The 15,113-nt window shown below is 37.3% G+C and overlaps 1 protein-coding gene across 3 annotated transcripts in view; it reads left to right on the forward strand.

Moving 5' to 3' along the window:
• The window catches only part of KCNIP4 (potassium voltage-gated channel interacting protein 4), a 1,120,978-nt gene that overhangs the window by 594,924 nt on the left and 510,941 nt on the right, over nucleotides 1-15,113 (forward strand). The window lies entirely within an intron of this gene.

Below are 15,113 nucleotides of genomic sequence, written 5' to 3' on the forward strand. Positions count from 1 at the left end.
TTGAGAAGTATTATAATATTATCTTTTTACATTTCAACGTAGAGTCTAAGGGGCAGAGTCCCCAACTCACAACAGACTTTAACATAGATTCCAAATGGCCAATGTATTTCAAGCATTGCCATTTACATTCAGAGGCTCATTCTCCTATTCTTCTTAACAATCATCTCTTTCTTAAAAATAAGGTGTGTTCTTGCCTGTATTTTTTTCCTGATTGTTTCTCGGAGAGTCTGAGTAAATTTAGATTATTGTGTTCTTACTGCTCACAACACATTAGAGAGCATGTTTGCAGACAGTTCGTTACTGTTTCTCTAAAGTTGTCAGAGCAATTTCAAAAAGCATCCTTAGTTGATATTTGGCATAGTTATGCTTTGATATTCTTGTTGCTTCAAATTTTAAACTTGAGGAAAAATGCAAATATGTGTAAATGTATTTATATCCACAACTAATCCAGCCCTCCAGAGAAAGACTACCACATGTGACATGATTGCATTTACAAATAGCAAACATCAAATTATAGTAAGTATGTCACTCTGATGTAGGTTATCAGAAACCTACATTCATAACTCGTTGTGGGATAAGGGATGGTAGAAAGCAAGGTTTGTTAAAGTAATTTGAAGTAAGTTGCAGAATACTTTTTGGAGCCTTCTGTGATGAAAACATTCATAGTGCCAAAAAGAAGATAATTTCTAAATTCTGGAAGTGTGGACAGTTCTTTAAGATTGACTTTATCTTGTTCATTGTCATTAAACCCATAACCTGTTTTGGCTTCTGTGCTCCTCAGTGTGTGTTATTTTACCTGGCAAATGTGATAGGGACTTCCCATTTTAATGGTCTGGCTTGGTTTTGTTTGAGTTTTTTGTTTAGTTTTGTTTTATATTTTGAGTCTGACAGGAACATGAAATAGTGTCAGGATTTCTAGTGACACTGAGGGATTTGTTTTACCTGATTTCACATATGGTGTGTGCCCATTCTTGGAACTCTTTTGTTGAGGGTTTTTCCTCTGGATTTTGGGATGAGATCTGCTGGAGGATTAGTTTGTTTCAGGAGCACAAACATTCATGCTCCCAAGTGAGACCAGGAGTTTGCTTCTTCTAAAGGTTTCTAACCTCTAAGAAACTATTTGTTTTTCCTCTTCCTTATTACTTGCATACCAAATTGTACTGATTAATACGAACAGGTTAATTCTTGCATTTTATGGTTTACCATATCAGCTTTTTCCAAACTAATATTGTACTAATGCTATGGAGAGAATTTGTTCTCCCATAAACATCAGTAAAAATTTATATCTGATTTATGTCCAGTGTTTTAGGAACGTATTTTGAAATGGTAAAATGTTGATTACCACCTGAAGGATGAATTGTATTTAATTTGTAACATTTGATTGAAACAGAGAGTATAGTGCTTTCCATTTCAAAGTTTGTATAGGACTTACATCCTAAGTGAATGTGAAAATAAGAAAAACCTTTAAACAAGATTTGAATTGGCCGCATACTTTGCTTACTAGAGATGTAAAACAATGAATAGACTGAAATGTTATATTTTATTGTATATAATGTGAATCTATAGACCAGAATATGCATACTCTAAAGTTATAGCCCAGTATTAATTAATGAACATGGTAAACAGTATTTAATATCAAAATAGCATCCTCATAGATTTTCTAGAGCTTTCTTAGAAGCAAACACTGATGCTCGTTTCATTCAGGTTTGTTTTTACACAGGAATTTCTTCCCTTGCCCACCATTTTACATACCTACGTTGGGAATAATGATTTCTTTCACCTTTCCTCATTCTGTCTGCTCAAGGGTCCTATTAAAGAAATTGGAATACTAAGTAGGAAAATCTGAGCCTAACATAAAGCCCTATGAAGATGATTTTGAATTTTTTTTCCTAAACTACTAAACCTTTTTTATAACCTTAAAACTGTTCTACCATGGAGTTATCATTCAGAATGCAGCTTTTTTCTTTTTGTGTTATTGTATATGCAACATGCATTGTGTTCTCAAGGGCACATATAATACTATGTTTGCATAATGTAGTTACTATCTTGCTTTAAATATAGAGTAAATGTACTTCAGAATAAATTGGTGACATTAAAGTCTGAAATATTTGTATTTGGTTATCTTTGAGTACTTTGAGATCCCATCTTTGGTTAGGTCCTGGGTGTCCTGGGTCTTTCTGTTCCAGTCTATGTGTGATGTGCATGAACACATAATGCTGTAAGTACATCCATGGCATATATTTATAAACCAAAAGAACTGCATTTAGCAGGTGACATTCTTGAACATGAGAAAATAAAACAACAGTAGGAATACAGATTCTTACTCCTCCTCTGCCACACTCTTGTTTTCTAACCTTGGATAAGCCCTTTGTTGTCTTTTGTTGTCTAAACTGAGAAAACTGGAGTTGAAAATCTCCATTGGGGGAGCCTAGGTGGCTCAGTCAGTTAAGCGTCCTACATCGGCTCAGGTCATGATCTCACAGTTTGTGAGTTCAAACCCCTCATCGGGCTCTGTGCTGAGAGCTCAGAGCCTGGAGCCTGCTTCAGATTCTGTGTCTCCCCCTCCCTCTGATCTTCCCATTCTCATGCTCTGTCTTTCTCTGTCTCTCAGGAATAAATAAACGTTAAAATTAAAAAAAAAAAAAAAACATCTCCATGGAACTTTCCATTGCAAAAAGTTTATGTATGAGTCTATCAGGTAATTAAAATTGTTCACTGATATAATACATATCCTTTCTTATGAAATAGGTATCAATGGCCTACTTTGGAGTTGATATGAAGTGCAACTATGAGACTGATCTTTCTTCCTCTTCCATACTCGGATAATTCATCATACCTCAGGGAAATTTTCATTGTATTTCAAGTGAATAGCGAAATGTCCTTTCCTGTAGCTCTAGACTTTGACATTTGGGACTGCTATTTTAAGCATCCTTGTGATAGAATTTCTCAAATCTTACATGGAGTTTCCAATAACAAATAAACACATCATGTTATGATTTATTAACAAAGGTCAGTAGTTTTATTTTTTGGTGTTTTTTTGTTTGTTTGTGGTAAATCCATTAAATTTCATATATTTTTTTCCTTTTTAAACAAAGTGATCTTTATACCAGGTAAGTATGCATATAGATAATAGTTTTAACTTGAACAGTTTCTAGGGTATCACAGAAGGCCAGAGTTTTGAATTCTTAAACTCTCTCTTCTTAATGAGGAATTTAGGTAGCTCAGGTTATGCTGTTTTGGAATACTCCTAAAACCTCATAACAATAAATTGCCTCTTTTCCAGCTATAAAAATGGAAGTGGTTTCTTGTTAACACATTCCAGGGAAAAATTGAATCAAAATTTTAATGGCAAAGCTATTTCATTATCTCTGTATGCAACACTGAGCTGTGAAAATATCTACTTTTCATCCAAATATGTGTTAAATCATGGTGAGGTAGTTACTGAATTAAGAAAGGACCATCCTTCTCCCTACTACCAATCTTAGTAAAAGGCAAAATTTTACAAAAATGCAATCACACACCTGACTTGCAAAAAATCACTTTTATTGGTAATTGTCTTGAATAAAAAGACAAAAAAGTAATCAACTGATAATCTAAGTCCTTTGTAGAATGTATATACTGGAGAATTTCTTTTGTATTTATTCAGCTCATTTTACTTACCAGATATCTGCAATACTGTAATATAAGCTTCCCCAGAGTTCTAAACAAGGTATTAGCCATATACACAAAGATGGATTTTTGGAACCCAAGTTCTTAATTATCCTGTGCTGGTGACAGAAGTGTGGATGTGTTGGGTCTGTTAATAAATTGGGTCAACTGGAAAACAGTACTGACTGTGTATACATTTCATGTTGTCTAATGAGGGCCGAGGGGCTGGAGATGCCTGGAAGGGGGCAATTATTTTTATCTCAAATAGCTTAATTGAAAGTCATAAAGCAGACTCTTTTTTTAATTCTCCTGGCATCCCACTTTCCAAAATCAATGGGATGCCAAAACTAATGTGTACTCAGACAGTCAGAAAAGTTTTGCTTAACTGTAATGTTTAAGAAATATAAACATAATTTGTGGTGACATTATAAAATGGAAAAATTATACCCTTTATACCACTTAAGAATGGAATAAAGGGAATATTTATACCATTTGAATTTCTTTAGAGTCTTTTATAGCTAATATGGGCTTTATCTCAAGAATATTAATATCTAAAAAGTGACTAGGGAAGAGAACTTGGTATATTCAGAGACAGTATATTCCCACACTTAAAGAATCCAGAGTTATTTTGATTGGATTCTGATCACAGCTTGCCTTTTGATAGTCATGTGCTTTGGCACTATTTCTTGACCTTATTTTTTTTAATCCTAAGATTAAATAATGATAAATAATATTAATATCTTGCTGTATTGAAGATTGCCTGTACATAAGGCAAGTGTTAAACATGATATAGTATAAAACTGTGCATTGAAGTGTTAGCATAGCATTGTATTGATATAATACAATTAATGAATACCATAGTCCTTTGAGGTAGGTACTATTATTCTCAGTTTAGATAAGAAAACTTAGACTTGCAGAGGCTAAGTAAATTGGCTGAAGGTTACTCAACTGGTGAGTCATAAAGCTACGAGTTAAACTCAAGCCACAAGGCTTTATATCCTAGTCTATAATTTTAATTTCCTGGACACTTATAACATAATGGCAATGGCAAAGAATTTGCTGGAAAGGATAGAGTGTCAAGTCAAGTATCTATCAACTCTTTCTACAAGCCTCTCTCGAACACATTCTATATGTAGAAATTCTTATATTGTATAATAAATATTAATATCCATTCTGACATACTGTGCTGTTCTAACTACAACATAAAAAGTATTCTAAAGCCTCTATCTCACACTTAAGATAAAATCTGGTAACATAAATGAATCTGCATTGAATTCGAGTCAAGTGAAATACAATCTTTAGTTAGTTAGGCTTTGGGGTAAAAAATTAGAAGAAAGTAGATCTCTATGTTTGTTCTCAGACTGAGCCTAGCTTCTGTCTGATTTGTCTGTGGGTAACAGGTGAGACAGATAGAAATAGATGGGACCGAGAAGGGCTGGTGATTCTAGAGAAAGGAGAAAATCAACATAAGACGCTACTGTGTAAAGAAGAGACCTTGAATCCGGGAAGGGGATTATCTATGAAAGGGCCTGAGATTTATGGAGGGGATTGATTGGAGCACAGACAAGCAAAGATAATAAGATGGTTTATATGGAGTAGGATTTGGGGTAGGTGCATTCGGCAAAGATTCAGAGCATCACATAAGCCTCAATGGGGTTTTCAGCTTGATCGTGATGGTCATCAACAGAAAATGTACTCCAGCTTTTATCAGCAGATATAAAGCAGAAGGAACACAGATCATTCTCCTTATGGGGAACAGAGGGCAAGAGAGGAAGAAAGCTTAGTTGAGAATATATAGGAAAGAAGGATTACATATGTGATGTTTTGGAATTATCATATCAACCATACCAGTTTGCAGGTGTTATTTTTGGTTTGCAGGTGGATAAACTGGAGATTCAGAGAGGTCAAGGTTGCAAGGGAATATGTGAAGGAATCTGAGTTAGTTCCAATATCTTCATAGTGGCACTGGTCCAAATGGTATTCACTATGACTATGGAAGATAAATATTGAAAAATAGAAGAAAATGTACACAGATAACAAAACCATTTTTAATATAAAACCTATAGACTATAAAAATTAAAAAATAATTCCTTTTTAGAAGTTTTATTTCCTTTTACTTCTATGTAGAAGCATTTATATAAAAAAAACCTATGACAATGAACCAAAATAAATGAAGGAAGAGGGGTAAAAAGGAAAAGTATGTCTATAAATCACGTAGTTGAAGTTTTAACTTAATCAAGACTTCATAAAATGGAAAATTCTTCAGAAATTACAAATTTCAAGTCAACCATTTCATCTCCAAACCCGGAGTCTCAGAGAGATTAAGCGATTACCAAATGACTCGTTTTTGACAGAAATCTTCTCTGCAGAGAAAACATTCTAATGGACTGCACTCAGAAAACAACTTTGAATATGACCCAGTTCCACAAAATATTTACCCAAAATAAGGATAGCTCTCCTAAGTTATTTTGCTAGCAACCCAGTAACCCTAAATGTCCAGGGTTCTAAGACTTGGTTGATGGTGAGTTGATTTCCGGCATAGTTTTATCATTAGAAGTAGGTGGTACCACAAAGAATCCTTAAGCTGAGGGACTTGGCTGTAAATGTAGGCATTTTCTACTTGATGATTTGTCTGACTAAGTCAGGGGTAGAGTGTTTACCCTCTGGCAGCCATTCAGTGCCCCAGGGGACGTATTTCTGGAAGGCCCAGGCTTAATACTCAGTAGTAACATACACAAATCCCAAGGGCAGGCATCTTTATTGTTCATCACTTGGATTATTAAAAACAGAAGCTAAACTCCTTACTTTATTCACTGCTTATACACTCTCACAGAGGCCTACTTTGGCTTCTCCGTTTGAAATTCCCCCCTATCATCCAGGCTTTGGATGTAATTATTTTGAAAAGCATTTAAACCGGTCAGGAGACTCATCAAACCAATCTCACTGTTGAAACGGTACCAATTGTATGTTTCAGTTTCTGCAGAAAGATCTTGGAGTATAGACATGGAGAGCACAACTCTGAAGCCCAAAATAATTGGATTTAATAATAAGTAAATTCCAGCTCTAATACCTATTAGCTGTCTTGGGTAAACATCCTAACCTCTATACCTCGGTTTCTTTATATCTTCAGTGGGAATAATCATACCATTTCCCTCTTCTGTTTGCTGTGTGGATTCAGATGAGTTTGTGGGCTTAGAACCCTATCTAGGATGTTATAAACGATGTGTGTGTTTTACCATTATGGCCAGGCACCATCACCTTTCTTTCCCAAGAAAGCAGGTGACCACTAAATGTCTAAAGCTGAAAGCTGAATTCATCGCTTGCTAGGCAAGTGAGTGCCGTAATTATAGGGTGCAGCTGCTCAGAGCTGGACACTGCTGAGGTGATATAGCATTTTAGGCTTTCCACAGAGTGGTTTCTACTAATAACAAGTTCTCTTTGATCTATTTGGTTGGGTTTAAAACTGGTTCTAATGCTACTTGTTACTGTAATAAAAAAAAAACATTCACTTTCTTTCTTGAAACTATAGTGCAGGGACTTTTATTTTCATGGGGAATAACATTTATGATTCTTTATTGAGCAACTCCCATGTGCCAGTCATGGTTCCAGATGCTGGGGACACAGTGTCTAGTGCAGCAAAAACACAGAACTTCCTTTCTTGCAAGTTAACCTGCTAAGTTTGAGATACAAACTACAGACACTACAAACATGTATGAGAGGCAGAATAGTTATAGTAGAATCCATTCGTTCATTCACTCACTCATTCACTCACTAAATACATGTTAAATACATGTGCCACTACTCTGCTTCATACATCATTCCAGGAGCAGTAATGAGCACAAAGTTGTTGTGGAAGTTATGTACTGTTGAGGAAGCAAGACAAAAAGGTAAAGGGATATATATTTTGATGTTTAATAGAAACAAGCACAAAACATAGTAGGAGGTCACTAAAAGGGGTGTTATTTATAATAGGGTGGGGGTGCATGGGTGGCTCAGTTAGTTAAGCATCTGACTTTGGCTCAGGTCATGATCGCACGGTCCGTGGGTACGAGCCCCACATTGGGCTCCATGCTGACAGCTCAGAGTCTGGGGCCTACTATGGATTGTTTCCCCCTCTCTCTCTGCCCCTCCCCAACTCACACTCTGTCTATCTCTGTCTCTCAAAAATGAATAAACATTACAACAAAATTTATAATAGGGTAGTCAGAGAAGGCCTTCCTGAAGAACTGACTATTCTGCCAATACTTGAAAGAAATGAGTTTGTGAGACACAGTAGAGTTTGGAACAAGAGGATTCCAGGCAAAGAGATAACCATGTACAGGGTCTTTGACTGGAAGTGTGTTTTATGGGTCCAAGGAGCACAGGAAGTCTTATGGATCTGGAGCAGAGTGAGCTCGTGAGGGGGGTGGGATCAGTGGAGGGATGGCCATGGTCCTGTCATACCAGGGGATTATAGGACTTGGAGTCATTCTTTTCTTGCTGGGAAGTCACTGAAAGATTAGGGTAGGAAGTCTCTACACATCTCTCAGTCAAGCTTTATAAGCCCTGATAACAGTTTCTAGACCATATATGCCCACTGCAGTCTCTGTGTGGGGTAGGCAGGACCCCCTTTGCCCTGCCTCAGCCACCTACCAGGACACTGATTCATTACCTTCTGTCAGAACTCTCTTACCTGGAAAAACTCCCTGTCCTTCCCATGACTTATCTCCTGCATATGCTCAGGCTAAAGGATTCATTCCTCATTCCTCATTGTGAAGCTAGAGCTGCCCTTCTACCAGCTCCCTGGGGCAGGTGAGCAAGTCTAGCATTTATTTCTCCTTACCAGAATGCTTCAAGATCTTGGGACATAAACCAGACTCTTAACTGTATCTTTAGGACCATTGTAAATTGTTTTAATAAGACTTTACTAGGAAAGGCATTTGTAAAGATTCAAATAACTCTCGTTGAGCACCTGCCACAGTGGGAGTATTATGACAGTGGAGGCAAAAGGCAAATTTCACAATAAAGGAAAATCATGTTGGTTTCCTTTGGGTAACTCCTCTCCCCCATATATTAACTTTAAATTCAAGTTGGCATATCCCACATTGAGATGAGAATAATACACTTACATTCCAAATATTGTTAATAATGCTTTCGTTGGAACTAGCAAGAACTGTAGAGACCAGTCCAACCCCCTCATTTTATGAGTAAATTGAGGCCTAGGAAGGTTAATTGATTTGTTAGAAATGACAAAACTAATTGCTGTCATTAGACACTATAATATGTACATCATCTATGATAAAGTGATAAATCATATTCTAGGTGAGGAGCTAAGAATTTTAGACATTTATGGTATCCAATTTTTAAAAAAATGATCATATTAGCCATCCATCCTTCCAGGAATTCTGGTTCTTTATTTACCTAAGAATATATTATGAACATTTTTTCATCATATTGCTATTTTCTAGTTTTAGTAGCTTATGCCCAGGAGGATGGGAGTTTTTTCTGATGCATAGATAGAAATAAGGCTCCTGAAAAAGCTGGTGATGCATGACAAAATGTGGTCCACAATGGTGAAAGCACCAAGTTACATCCAAAGTGCCTAGTGTTCAAGCATTCAGGCAGCCATCAAATGAACACAGAAGTGGAGCCTCAGTTAGAGAAGTCCCAGACCAGGTGAGCAAGAAGCTGGTTATCAGTTGCTAAGAACTCCAATAACACCCAACTAAGCACTTTGTTGAGTACATGTCAGATACTATGACCAGCACTTTGTATGCATTTATCACATTGACAACAATTTTATGAACCAGTTATGTGACTGAAGATTTAAAAAATGATAAAGTATTTGTACCAGAAGTTCCCATCACTTGTCTAAGATCTAGAAGTGGTTGAGCTGGGATTCAATAGATTCGAAGCCATCACATATCTGCCTACTAGATAGGGTAGGGTATGGCCAAAAGCACAATTATCTTGAGATAAATGAAATGTAAGCTACAGAGTCCCTCAAGTGCGTGGGCTCTTTCCCATTCCCATTCCAAATAAATGTTAACTTCCATGCCAAATTCTGCATATGCGATGGTTTTATTCTTCTCTTACAGATTTTTCTCCTCCAAATTACATAAGATTTAGACTCCACAAAACCAAGATCTGCCCTTATTATGAGTTTAGAACACCTTGCCTTCCTTTCTATGATTAACATTCATGTCTGGGGACACAGAAAGTAAGACCCATCCTCCAAGCAGGAAGCTGTGTATGAAGTTTCCATTAGGGGTTCTCATGTCTCTGCCTATTTCCATGGCTACTCAGACTTCATGACTGAGTGGCAGGGCGAGGATGAAATCAACTTGCAACATGATGCTTCTAGGCCTTGCTGACTGCAAGGAGAGTGCAATTCTGTTCCTTGCAGAACTGACTCAGAAACTAGCTAGGCAGGGACCTGCAGGAGGGTTTCAGGAGCCAACTGGCAGTATGGTTGAGTGGGGAGAGCATGGCCTTTCATATCAGACAGATGTGGACTTGAGTTCTACCTCTTTCATTGACTAGTTGACCTTGGACAACTTCCTTGATCTGTTTGAGCCTCAGTTTCAACATACTGTAAGCTTGTCATTGTTGTGAAGGCTAATGTGGTCTATACAGACCCCTTAATGTGGTCCATAAATGTGGCCATTAGTTGTTAGATCCAGTGTGAAAGCCAGATAGGATGAAGACTAGGGAAATGAAACATAGGTAGACATCGTTTATTGTTTTTTATTTATTTTAAATACAATTATATAAATATATCGTACAGATTTGGATACTACAATGGATATATTTCTGTCCACCCTTGTCATCCTCATCATTTAGGACCGATGGACCCTTTCATATTAATAAACATAAATTCATTCATTCATATATGCATTCATTCATTCATTCATTTATTTATCCTCTATTTACCAAGCTCCTTGGATGCATATTATGACAGAGACAAAAGCACTGAGGTCCCTGCTTTGATCAAGGAGTTGGCTTTGGCTGCGGCAGGGACTCTCCTTCCTTGTATTATGTGTTAGGAAAGGCAAAGAATACTGGTACAGATGTGGGTACATCCGTAATGAGAAGTTGAGGGACATTGTGTCTGATTGCTTTCTTCTGTTAATATGAAATGGGGTGAGGGGAAAGGCATTTATTGGGTGGCAAGTAATGGATATTTTACAGACACAGAAAATATAGTATAGTCTTTTCAGAGCCTAGGAGAAGTGAATTTACCGAGCAAATGTGAGAAGATTGCCGAGGAGTGCTTAGTGCCCATTTGAGATCCGTGGTCATAATTTTAAAAGAAGATACTCCCTGACTTGGATGAACTAAGCACTTTCATGGGTACATTACTGCAAGATCACTCTTTCCAAATATGTTCAAGGAGAAGGGCAGAATGAGATAGCAGATGTGAGAATGGGGAAAAAAACAAGGAGAGTAGGGGGAGTATGTTTACCACAACCTCCAAATATGCAAAAACAGTTATAGAGGCTCAGACTATGGAGGTACAACAACAGAAAACTTGAAATTGAACCAGTTGGGAAGTGTGTCCTCCAGTTGTATGACGTGGCAGAGAGCAGTCATTGAAAATCTCATTTCTCAACTGTAGGGCTGTAATGGTGAACTATAAATCAAAATAACTAGTAAAATTGCTAGGGAAGGGGATCCAAGAAAGTGTTTACAAATACTGGGTCATCTGTTATGGTGAAAATGCTTGAGAAAATATTTTCAGACTGTTCTTCAAACAACTGATGAATTTCTTAAAGTTGTGTCTGCACTGTCTTCATAAATAGAGTACAATTCAAGTACACAGAGAGGGATTTTCTGCCTAAGTTCAGAGTTTCAAAAATAAAGTTTTTTCATTGGATTTTTAAAGATGTTCTTAAAGATGATGCATTTGAACTTTTATTTGTTTCTTTAACTTTTAGTCATCAATCTCTTACTAGCTTTTAGAAAATTCACTATTGATTAGCTTCAGATATGATCCCTACATTCAAAAATGTGTGTTCAATGGCTGTCAAAATCAATGAGGTATGTAATTTTGCATGTTTGTGTACACATACACACTTGGGAACAGATATGTTTGTGTAAACATATACTGGACTCATGAGTGCATATGCTTGCACACTTCACACACACACACACAAACACACACACACACACTTCAAGAACATAAGCTATAAAGTTTATAAGTTAATAAAATAAGCCATTGAGCTCATTGAAGAAATGGATTCTTGATTCTTTTGAATGGAGACCTGTGAAGATTCCTTAAGAAAGTAGATTTATATTTAACCATTTGTATAAGTACAAAGGAGAAGAGAGGGTCTCATGAAAAAAAGAGAAGGAATGAAGCTTAAGTGTGAGCCCAAATGGAAAATGCTATGCTTTGTAATTAGAAAGCCTTACAAACTCTACTCTAACTAGTTGTATGATCTTAGTCAAGTTATTTAACCTTCCTGATACAGATTCTTCTCTAAATGACTTCCCTGAATCTAACTCACAGACTGTTGTCTGAAACTAATACATATTTAACAGATATTAAGTACTTAGAATGACTAGTTTTGGCCCCTGTTAAGTGCCCAGATGAGTCACCTCTCCTTTGCTGGTTCTTGGTCACCAGGTTGTGTATCTCTCTCCTTGAGTTTGGAAGGACCCTGTCTGTATTTTCTTGAATGCCTCTCCTGGGTCCCAACATGCTGCTGCTCCTAAGCTTGAGATCCCCTTTGACCTGTTCAATGGCATCTTCTTAGGCCACACTTCAATTCTGAACTTACATAGTTTGGGCAAGAACTTTATTTGATCCTCATGCTAATAAATCTCCCCAACTTACCCAGCATATGACCCATGAGACTGACAAATACCACTGTGTTACAGAGATATTCAGAATATATTTCATATGTTAAAAGAACAAGATTCAAGACAGGATGCAAAATAATGATCCCATTTACAAAATACAGAGGATAGAGGGAGAATGAACACTGGCATTTTTCATTTTTTTTCTTTGAACTTGTACATTTTTGACATGCTTTTATATAATTTTTAGAGGTTACTTTTAAAGGGAAAAGAATATCAATATGAAATGCACATTATTTTTTCCAGTAGGAGAACTGCAGTGCCCATTGGAGGAGAGTCATTTATCAATTTAAAATGAAAAGCATTTTTTTGATCCATAAAACATATATAAAATGGAAGAGTTCTATGTTTATCTTTAAAAATAAGATAACTCAGAAGAAATATCTTGGAACTAAGGGCAGAGTTTCATACCTGGAAGTCATTTTTCAACTTCAAGTCAAACATTTTCTTCAGTGGTTGATAAAGAACTGTCTCTATAAATATTCCTATGTCAAGGAAGCTACCAAGGGACTAGGATATTGATATTTTGCCTAAGAGCCTCACTTACCTAAAGGAGGAGCTCATTTTCTGCACCTTTTACGAGGAATTGCAGTTTTATGATTCTTGGGCATAAACTAGTTCACTCTACTGATGTGTTTTTGCTTCATTTCCTCTGAAAGGGGAAATTGAACTGGGGGTCCGATGTGTGGGGAAGGGTGGGGCAGAGCAGAGGGGGCAGGGGCCATGGCTGCTGCGTTCCTGTTCTCCGCAGCCTCAGTAATTTTCTTTCTTGAACAGCAGCTTGCTTGCATCTGAGTGAGCATCATTCATGCAAAAGCCTAGGTAAGAGTTATTTAATATGGGGAAAATATGGGGGACAGATTAAAAGGAAAGAAGCGACAGGAAGTACAAGGAAGCGTTTAAGATCCGTGCAGAGTCCATTACCTGAGTCCCTAACAAAAACGTCTAAGAAGTTCTCACACATTTTATTTTTTTTTCAAAAGTACTTTTTAAAATTCAGCCATAGGGATCATCCACCTAATTTTCCTTTTTCATTACTAGATTTTTTTTTTTTTTTTAAATAATGAAGACTAGGTTGACCTTGATTCAAGTCGGTGCACGTTGAGGCATAAAAAAGAACGCTACTTTGAGCTGCTAGGCTGAAGTCTGGGAATACAAAGGAAAATATGATTAGCGCCTTTCAAGTCTAAGATCAAGTCCCTCACAATGTGGATGCTATGGAAGGAACACAGCATTGGCTTCAAACAGTCCCTTCCTTCCTTCTTCCTTCCTTCCTTCCTCCTTTCTTCCTTCCTTCCTTCCTTCCTTCCTTCCTTCCTTCCTTCCTTCCTTCCTTCCTGTCATCTGTCTTGTGTTTTCATCCAGACTCCACTACTACTAGTTATCTACTAGTTAGTTCTTCTTCTCCAACAAGTTGAGATGAGACCAATGTCAGTGCATTCCTGTGAATACTGATGTCTCTCCAACATCAAGTGCAGCAGCCAGCTGAGAGGGGCCACTCAACCAATGCCTGGTTCACCCTGTGTCCCAGGGGGCCTGAGGGGGACAGGAGCATGCACGTTGGAATCTGTTGGCCTGAATTCAAACCTCAGTCCAGACACTTACCTGCTTTGTAATCCTGGGCACACCACCTATCCTTTCTGTACCTCAGTTTCCTTATCAGTAAAAAGGAGATAATAGTATTCATATGACATCTGAAGTGCTGGGCTCAGAATAAGCATGGTGTGGGCATTTACTCTTCTTGTTTTTAATAACTGTTAATTTGTTTTCAAAATCAAGTCTAAGTGGTTAGTACTTCTTTTAATTTTTTTTTTAATACTGATAATGGCTTCTACTTACCTCAAGTTCCTTTGAGGAACAAAATATTGTTTTGCATATGTTTTTCCTATAGCCTAAGCACACATCTGTACCTGGTTAAACCTTTAAAGAAAAAAAAAAAGGCAGGTGACAGGCTCTGTGAGCACTGTGCAGGGAGCTGTCTGGGAGCCAATGCATGCGGAGCGCCTGGCCCCACCTGGGCTGGCCACCATGTAGCTGTACATGCGCCTCTGGGAACAAGCAGGACTTCCTGAAAAGCTAGGCATGAGTCAACCCAACTCCTGCCACTGCTGGAGGAAACTCTGCTCCTGGGGGCCAGGCACCTCCCCCGCCCCCAGGAGACCCAAATGTCTCTCTGCAGGCAGAAAGTATTTAACATATGCTTAATCCCCTGAGCAGTACTTAATAGATGCTCAGCAAAGGCTATGAATAAGGAAGTCAGACAAATGACTGTGAAATATTACTTTTATATTGCTAAGCCAATTTTATAGTTTTTTATTCTAAAATATTTTTTATAGAGGCAACTGGATAGCTCAGGCATCCAACTCTGTCTCAGGTCATGAGCACGCAATTCATAGGTGGTAGCCCCACTTTGGGCTCTGTGCTTTGGATTCTGTGTCTCTTTTTATCTCTGTCCCTCCCCCACTCATGCTCTGTCTCCATCTCTCTAAAAATATGAATAAACCTGAAAAAAATTTAAAAATAAAATATTTTAATATAATGCATATAATTTAACTTATAAATGATAAATAATATTATGAAATTATAAAAATTTTAAACTTACAAATTATAATTCCCAGTAAAGA

Source organism: Suricata suricatta, chromosome 1, assembly GCF_006229205.1.
Source record: "Suricata suricatta isolate VVHF042 chromosome 1, meerkat_22Aug2017_6uvM2_HiC, whole genome shotgun sequence".
NCBI lineage: Eukaryota > Metazoa > Chordata > Mammalia > Carnivora > Herpestidae > Suricata > Suricata suricatta.